Here is a 9,268-nt window from a genome sequence, read left to right on the forward strand (position 1 = left end):
GAGTAGTGCTGGCAACTTAAAGTTACAAAGTGGATTCATGAGGTGTTTTCATAACCTTCGCTCCACATAAAGAACTCAGTCCTCTTATAAGTGAAGCAAGAGATTAAAAAAAAAGAAAAGCAAGAACTGGCTTTGCATTTTAATGCTGTCAGTGATCACACTGTTCCGCTGTTTGAAAATGGATTCAGAATGTTGGTGTGCTGGAGATATGATGACATCACAGCTCACTTTGCATTCGCACTACTGTCTTTCATTGAAATTCAGTTCATTTAAGGGCAAGCGGAAGGATAGGCCAAGAAATCAGCTCTGAAAACAGCTGAACAGGGAAAATGTGCATGTATATATAAAGACACCCTGCAAATTTCACATAAACCAAACTCAGAGCACTTCTGGAGATGAGTTCTGTTTCATTCATATCAGAGGGGACAGTGCAAGTTTTGAGCAATCATATGAGTGAAAATTCTGTCGAGCTGCTCTGAGTTAGAGAAACTGCCTGTAAGGCAGCAAATGTGACAACACAGGACAGCAAAGTAGCAAATAATCTACAATTCACTCTTAGTATTAAATCACCATGATGACACAAAACACTGTCCATCATATACATAACGTTTTGATTATGTCTCGTACAAACTGCAGTTATGGAAAAGAGAATGTCATAAAGATTGACAGATGCCATTCAGAAAAAGTCAGAATATTGTGTTGAGTAGAATGGAACTCTCACAGACACAGATAAAGATACACATACACAGATACACATAAAGACATATGCTGAGTCACTGCAGCATGTTAACATGTGCCTGGAAAATAGTGGAGATCATACAAAGGAGATGAGGCGTCTGATTGGCTGGAGTGTCGGATCATCGCTAATCAGTCCTGCTGCTACCATGGGCATTACTGCAGTAAAGATCCTGTCCAGAAAAAAACAGGACAGAGAGATGAGAGGAGTAAGAAAAGGAAAAGAGGAGGAGACATATAATAATCATGTTCTGGCTATTAAATAATATCCAGAGAGTTTCTACAGAATAACACTGAAAAATACCACTACAAAATAACACTGCAAAATAACACTACAGAATAACACAACAAAACAACACTACAGAATAACACTGCACAATAACAAGGCAAAATTACACAACAAAATAAAACTACAGAATAACACTGCAAAACAACACTAGAAAATAAAACTACAGAATAACACTGCAAAACAACACTAGAAAATAAATCTACAGAATTACACTGCGAAACAACACTAGAAAATAACACAGAGATGTATGATATGTTTATGGATACCAGAATACATGTTTGCATATCAATATGTGTACGTGTGAGACCATATCATAATTATAAAATTATTATTCATTAGTAATATTATCTACCTCACAGACAAAGGTTTTCAGCATGTTCAGTGTGTGGCACCATCCCTGTCCTCTGGTATAAAATAACACAGAGGGTGGAGCAGCCTTAGCAGTGTCTACAGACACAGGACATATACCACACCACTTACAGTTTTCTGATCCCTGAGTCTGGCTGGTCATTCAGGGGAGGTCGGGGTGGGGGTGAGGGAGCAGTAGCCATGAGGCTGATCTGTTCTTCCTGCTCCTCCTCACTGCCAAAAACAAGAGAGAATCACATAAAGCCCTGTGAGTATAAATGCATGTGTGTGTGTTTGGGAAAATGTATGTGTGTATGTGTGTGTGTCTGTGGGTAAATGTATGTATTTATGTGTGTGTGTTTGTTTTTTAAGTAAGTGTGTGTGTGTGTGTGTTTATACCTCTTGTAGTAAGCCAGCTCCTCCTGTAGCAGGAACACTTGAGCTTTAAGCTCATTTCTCTCCTGCAGGACGTCGCGGAGCTCTTGCAGGGTGAAGCGTGGTCGGTTGGGGTCTGGTGTACTCCTCTCGTCTTCACCAGAATCCTCATCACACAACGCCTCCTGGTGGACAATAAAATCACTGCCTTGAAATTTCTTGACCTCTTTCTATAACCTGCAGTTCTGTCCTTTGCCAGTACACATTCCAGCTTCTGTCCTTGCGATTTGATGAAATCTTGCGGCACAACAATGAGCATTATTATCTGCAATTACTCAACATGGTCATTACTCTAAATGACAGATTGTCCACTAGACAATCAAAGATGGGTTTAGTCCTTCAAATCCATTGGTTTACAAGATCAAAAACACCAAGACAGTGTGACCCTCATGAGGGGGTAAGTTTACACCATTCCATTAAGTTTTCTCTTTTTAAACTCAACTCAGTGTCCCAGAGCTACTGAGCTCATCATTTCACATAGTTTCTGGAATATCAGGGCAAAGTTAAGGAACAAAATGTCCACTGACACCAGAGACAATACTCTCACATACTGATATTGCATAATCAACGAGCTCATTCTTTTATGGCAGCAAATAGACAGTAAGGCGCCACAAAAAAAGAACAAGATTTCTTAAATCATCATATCTCCAGCACACCAGCAATTAATCTAAATTCAGTTTCTTGCGCAAACACCAAAAATGTCCCAAGAGGCTGCAACAACACCAAAAAAAGCACAAAAGGTTGCTAAGTTATACCTAATGATTATGGGATACAGGAAAGCAGAAACAACATGCTTCAAATTTGAACTTATTGTCTGATATTTCAGATTTTCAATATGAAATGCTGTATCAAAACATATTTTCAATAATTAGTCAGATGCAGTGGATTTGGCCTCCTTTTCTTCACCTGTTTATTTCAAATGAAATTTCCTATATGTGGCTTCGGTGCTTTTCCAAACAATACGACAGGTCTGTCACACCTTAAAAACAACCCAGGCCTTACCCACAGCAATACTGTCACATCTTCATCATCATTGTCATCCTCATGGCTATTAACAGAGGCACTCAGAGCTTCCTCCTCTCCAGGTGCTCTGTCTGTGTGCGGCCGAAGGAGGGACAGACTTTCTGGAGAACCTGGGAGTTCCGTTGAGAACTCCTGGTCCAGTCCGCATTCAACCCAAACAGAATTCTGCATATCACTCAATTCTGCTGCAGACTGAGTTCGAAAAAAAACCCCATAAACACTCAGGACAACATTTATAACAATTTTGTAATTCTTATTTTTGTCATTAATTCCTCATAGTGACATCACAATAGGGTGAAATTTGAAAAGAACTGAATGACTTTTCAAAGTGAATACAATGCAATTTTTTTTCTTTTACCATATCCATGTGATTACATAAAACAAAAGAAAACAAAAAAAACATTCAGACCTTCTTTCTTTCTGTTGGCACTTCCACTAAACTCCTGTTTGAGGATGTCCCTCTCTTGGCCCTGGTGTACATTTCCTCTGCCTCCTCCTGGTGCTCCTCTCTCAGACGAGTAAGCTCCTTCTTCAGGGTGCCCAGCTCCTGCTGTCGGGCCTGGGCCTGAGCCTCCAGTTCGGCCCTCTGCTGGATCAGAGCTTTGCCTTGGGCCTCCACCACAGAGATCCGGTGTCTGAGCTCCTGGTTCACCTTCACCAGTCTGAGCTGCTGCAGCTGGAGCTACAGCACAGCCAAGCAAAGAGTCACATAACAACTCGTTAGAGTGGAGATAGAGAGAATGAGAGAGAGAGAGAGTGTGAGAGTGAGTGAGTTCAATGAAGGAGGGAAAAAGAGCAAGAGAAAAAAACAAGAGATGGACAGAGGGGAAGTTGTCAAAAAGGAGAAAAGAAAACTGAGCATGAGACAGAAAGAGAAAGTTGGAAGGAGGAGGGAGTAAAAGTGACAGATAAACAAAGAGGAGGAAAATCTGAGAGGTTCTCAAAGCTGAGTAGATTTGTATTGAGTGGTCAACAGTTTGGTTACATGCTGATGTACAGATGGACTCCAAGACTACAATAAATAAAGAATTAAAAAAAATAAATCTATAAAAAATAAAGGTGAGTATGAGAACAGAAGGTTCTAGTTCTAGAATATCCATGTCCTGGGTTTGGTTACAATCAGCAGGCGGCTTGTCACTGAGAAGAGTACTGCCATGCAAATACCGGTATGTGTGTGTGTGTGTGTATGTGTGTGTGAGAGAGTGAGCATGCACGTTTGTATGTGTTTGTGTGTGTGTATAAGCATTTGAGCATATGTGACATGTTGAAGTCTGTGTTTGCACAGGAGACAGTATATGTGTCTGTATTTTAGGGCACAACATGTTAAAGCATGTGGGTATGTGTGTGTGCTTACAGCTTCCACATCCTCATTCTTCATAATAAGCTCCCTGTCTTTGGCTTTAATCTCACTCTTCTGCTGGTCCACCACCTCTTTCAACTTCCTCGTCATCTGCCTCTCCTTTTCTGAGATACCTATAAACACACACACACACAAACACACACACAGGCACAATTCCTGAGTCATAACTGGCTTTGGTTTCGGATGTCTCTAGTGTGTATGTATGTCTACACTTCAGTCCTGGCTATATAAATAGTAAGGCAAGAAGCAATCCCACACACGCAAATCCGTATTTCTGTCTCACTTTAAAATAGACCAGCTCCTCCCCTCTCATCTCCCTGTCTCTGGCCATCATAAATAAATTCACACAGACACAAGCATATAACTACACAGACACATGTACATAACTCATAATTGTATGAAATGTCTGAACTGCAAGAGGTTAAAGAAAATCTGTTTTGCAAGTAACTCTATGATCTCTGAATGATATGCGTAAAAGAAAACATATGCATGAAAGCTATGAAACATACACACTCACACACACACACATACACACACACACAATTCCACAGATGCCCAGCAATGCCATGAGACTGCAGGATGCAGAACTATCTACTAAACCTATATAAGCATACGTTCACGTGTGTAAAAACATGGCATAACTAGTTTGTAAGTTCAGATACACTATATGACACATGTTGTACACACAGTCTATAGATTCAGGGTTAGGATCTACTATATGACAAACACAACAGACATAGCCTATACGTTAGTACATTAGGCACACTCCATGACATAAGCACACAACTACGCACTGTGTATTTATCAGGCAGTTCACACGTAAATGTTCACAGTTTTAAATGCTCATATAGATCAACAAATCATGCAAACAGACTGAAGAATTCCACAACATTAATGAAACACATGGAGCAATTCTCTCTGTCTGTCTCTCTCATGCAGGTTGACACATCTCAGTTATATGAATCTTTACGACGTCAGCAGGTGCAAGCCAGCTGAGTCGTTCCTCTCTTCCAGAAGATGGATGGATTGCATATGGAAACAGGTCATTGGCACAGTTTGAAAGGAGAACTGTCCGACTCTTGTGTTCCCTTTGATATATAGGATTCCCATTTAAAAAAAAAAAAAAAACAGTGTGTGTGTAGTGTCATTTAACACCTACAACAGTACTAGGGAACCAACCAGTCTCACTTTGAACTGTCTAAAAAATAGCTCAACTGAAATCTCCAAATGCAGCAAAAAGGCAAAATGTATGAAGTACCTCAATGTCAAATACAAGTCTGCACTTAAACAGAAGTAATGTGAAAACGTCCTCTGGGAGAGGAGGTTTCTATACTTTTCTTTTGTGTTTTCGCAACTCAACAAATGTTCCAAATTAATTCCATTCTTCTATGAACAACCAGAGAAATGAGTAAAACAATAACTAGTGATGAAAGAGAAGATTACAAGAATGTTAGGGATGTGCCAGTGTTGTGAGAATACAGAAACAGTTAATCAACAGAACGCATGCCTCACTTTTGGTGGTCAGTGTACATATACATGCATAACTACGGCACCAAAGCAGAAAGGAATGTCATGCAGTCATGTGAGAGGCACATGTAAAGAAACACATTCACAGAGCTGAAACGCCAGATCCTACAAGAAATATTCGGCTACATGTTTACGGCGACAGCTAAATAAGATGACTCATCACAAACCGAGAATGGACTTTACAGAATGAAGCACAACATAAGAAAAGAATTTGCTAGAAATTACATAAATATGCCCTGAGTTATAATTCCGTGACAGCGGCAGAACATTACCTTCCTGAACCTGCTGCGGTTCTTCGTCGCACAGAGCAGAGTCCTTTAGAGACAGACTCATCCTTAGCGTCTTGTTCTGGGCCTGAAGCTGAGATATCTGGGACAGCAGATCCTGAGTCTCCCTCCTCCATATATCCTCCACCAGCTCCAGTTCCTGACACGCACGCACATACACAGGTTGAAACGCAAACATTCACACGCAGACCGCAGACACAAACTCACACGCACTGGCAGACATTGACATTTTGAGCATGCACATGCACATCAAACCAAAAAACACACACGAGCGTCTTCATTCACGATTTTCTGATAGGTACCATCCCATCTCAAAATTATATTATAAGAACCATTCAGATAGGCGTAAAAAATACATAAAGGAAAAAAAAAAAAAAAAAAAAAAAAAAAAAAACAACAACATTTAAACTCCACGGTGAACTGGATCATTAGCATACATTAAAATACTCGGCAAAAGAGTTTTGTGAGACAACAAGTATTATTTTTGGTGTTCACGTATTTTATTTCATATTGGTAAACAAGTCTAAATGAATTCTCCGCACAGGTCAGGTCACGGAAAATTAATGGGCTGGCAGTTTTAGTTTTTGGGTGACTATTATCATTAGCACGTCGTCTTTAAAATAGCTCGATTCCAAACGCACTGCAGGATCAAAGGTACATATAACAACTTTGGCGTTTGCTCTAATTCATGTGGTTGGTGCCAAGTACGATTTGGTAACAGGATGAGCGTGATGCAAAACACAGCTGTCTGTACAGTCATGCACCTACGTTTCGATGGCATACTCTATTAAGTAAGATTCACCAACTTTCTCCCTAATCTTCTCTTTCTCCAGACGTTCTTTACGATCCAGCCTCATCCTCTCCAACTCCAGTCGCAGCTCCTCGGTTTCTGGGCTTAGGTTGTTTCTGCTGACCAGTATCTCCACGATCTCCAGTACGCGCACGATTTTGGGCATCAGTCGTGATAACGCATCACAACCATACTGATCGATAATCCGTTCGAACTCTCGACCCACCACTGCCGCAATATCATACACGTCCATAACAGTCAAATCTGTGACGTTCTTCTCGAGAGCGCTTCCGAAATTATCCATAGTAGTATTCCATGCACTTTGGCTAGCTTCTCCAGTTCTTAAGAGTCCACACACTGATACACCACAACGATTCACTTCAGCCATGCGAAGTGAACTTCAAGTTTACATCCAGTTTCCTCTCGGTTCGTCCATTTTCGATTTGTGGCCATTTCAACTGCACTCAAGTCGGCAAGGTTGGGAAAACACCCCTGCCTTGAGTTTGCAGTACTTCAAGACTATCCTTGTCTTGGGGAAAGACGGACAGTGCGCATGTCTGCTTTCAACAGCACCGTTGCCGGAGGGTCGTGTCTACACACTACGACCTATGCAAGAGGGGTTCCTGCGATTGTTCAGAGCTATGGCGGTTGTGTACAGAAGAACATGATGTACTGGTCTTACTAATCGGCACCTCTCACAAACATCCATCATGTACTGCTCCCCCGAAATTTTAACACAGAGCAAGTTTTTCAGTTGCTTTTGGGAAACTGGTAGTACGACAGCGACCTGTCCGACGTAAAATACCAGTAATACACATCATTCAAAGTACGCGTTCATTAGATACAGTAGTTAAAATTGGAACGAAAGCCTGCGCGTAATTGAGCAACTAAAATTCCACGCGCGTGTTAATGTAGGATTCCCCATATGAAACTCATTATACTCAGTTCCAAAATCTGGTTGTACGAAATTAATCTAAAATATGGAACAAGGACAAGAAACGTTTCTTCATAAACATTTATTAATATTAGACATTTACATTTATTACATGGACCCAAAGTCGGTCTTAAGTAAAATAAATGAATAGGTCTGGGCACATAAAGACTGACCTTACAAAGACAGAGGAGAATGAACGAAAGTAAAAAGCCACCCCAAAAACAAGAGATTACACACATGCGGTGTTCAGTAGATATGCACAGCATTCTAGAATTCTCTTCCACCACACCCACATACGCTTTAACTAAAGAAGAAAAAAAAGACATCAGTAAAAAGACGTCAGACACTTCTTATGGTCAACATTAAAATCATAAAAGAAAAGGAACAGAATGGTTTGATTCATCAACCTATACTCCAGACAGCTGATCCAAGTGTCTATGATCCTGTCCAACACAGTTATCCATGATAAGAAAAAAAAAAAAAGAAATCTCAGATTGGAACAAAAACCCAAAAGTGACATTTTTCCAAAGGCAGTTATCAACAATCATATGGATAATACGGTCTATATATTCAGTGGATGTATGTGTGCATGTGTGTGCATTCATTTGTTCATCACTCTAAGGAAACTGACAGTTGTATATAGTTGAAACATGTAGCGGGAAGAATGGAAATGGTAGCAGAAATCAATTAAAATAACTTGTTTCCAAGAACAAGGCACATTTCCCTAAACTATTCTATGATCCAAAAAGAAAAGACATTTGCTTTTAGCACACCTCCATTATAGAGGTAACAGAGTTGTTTGCAAAACTCTAACAGAGTTGTCTGAAAAAGCCATCTGCTCAGCTCAAGTGACCTGGAGCAGATGACTTTCCTATCCAATCCAAACAACAAAACATGAATAGTTCCTTTAATTCCAAATTATATTCAAAGGGTATCAAATACAAATCTGATATATGAGAGAGGGAGGAAGATGCAGAGTTAGAGTGTGGAGTAAATCATGAAAATATGTTTGAATAGTGGAATATACAATTCAGCATGATGGATTCATATACGTTCACACAGTCAGTTTATCTCAGTCAACCAGAAGAGGAAGAATGCAGTCACATAGAACAAGAGAGAGACAGACAGACGAAAGTGACACTTCACTAAGCTGCACCCCACCCACAAGCCAACCTAAAAAACATGAACTCAAGAAACCCTTAGAGTGGAAAATGTGCAAAACAATAAAAGAAACCAAAAATACCATCCATTTAATTTTTGTCTGTTATCACTAGTGTTTCTGTGTTTGTCTAATTCATATCTGAGCAGTGATAGTCCACTCCTCATTAAAAACAGTCTGCAGTCTGAGATGAACGCTTCATATCCATTGTGCTGAACTGTGACATGTAAATGAAAAAGAGTTTATGAAAGCTCTTCGAACATAACTCAATGTGTGTTTAAATACATCAACTTTCCTATTTATGCCGCCCTCTATCAAACAATCAAAGTAAAAGAGTGTCATTTTGAGGCAAACAGTGTTATGAAACTCAGACAGGACAGA

General features: G+C 40.0%; 1 pseudogene; it reads right to left on the minus strand.

Moving 5' to 3' along the window:
* Positions 1-814: 814 nt before the first annotated feature.
* On the minus strand, positions 815-7,098 carry LOC115808992 (RILP-like protein 1; annotated as a pseudogene).
* Between the last annotated feature and the right edge of the window lie 2,170 nt (positions 7,099-9,268).

Source organism: Chanos chanos, chromosome 1 (assembly GCF_902362185.1).
Source record: "Chanos chanos chromosome 1, fChaCha1.1, whole genome shotgun sequence".
NCBI lineage: Eukaryota > Metazoa > Chordata > Actinopteri > Gonorynchiformes > Chanidae > Chanos > Chanos chanos.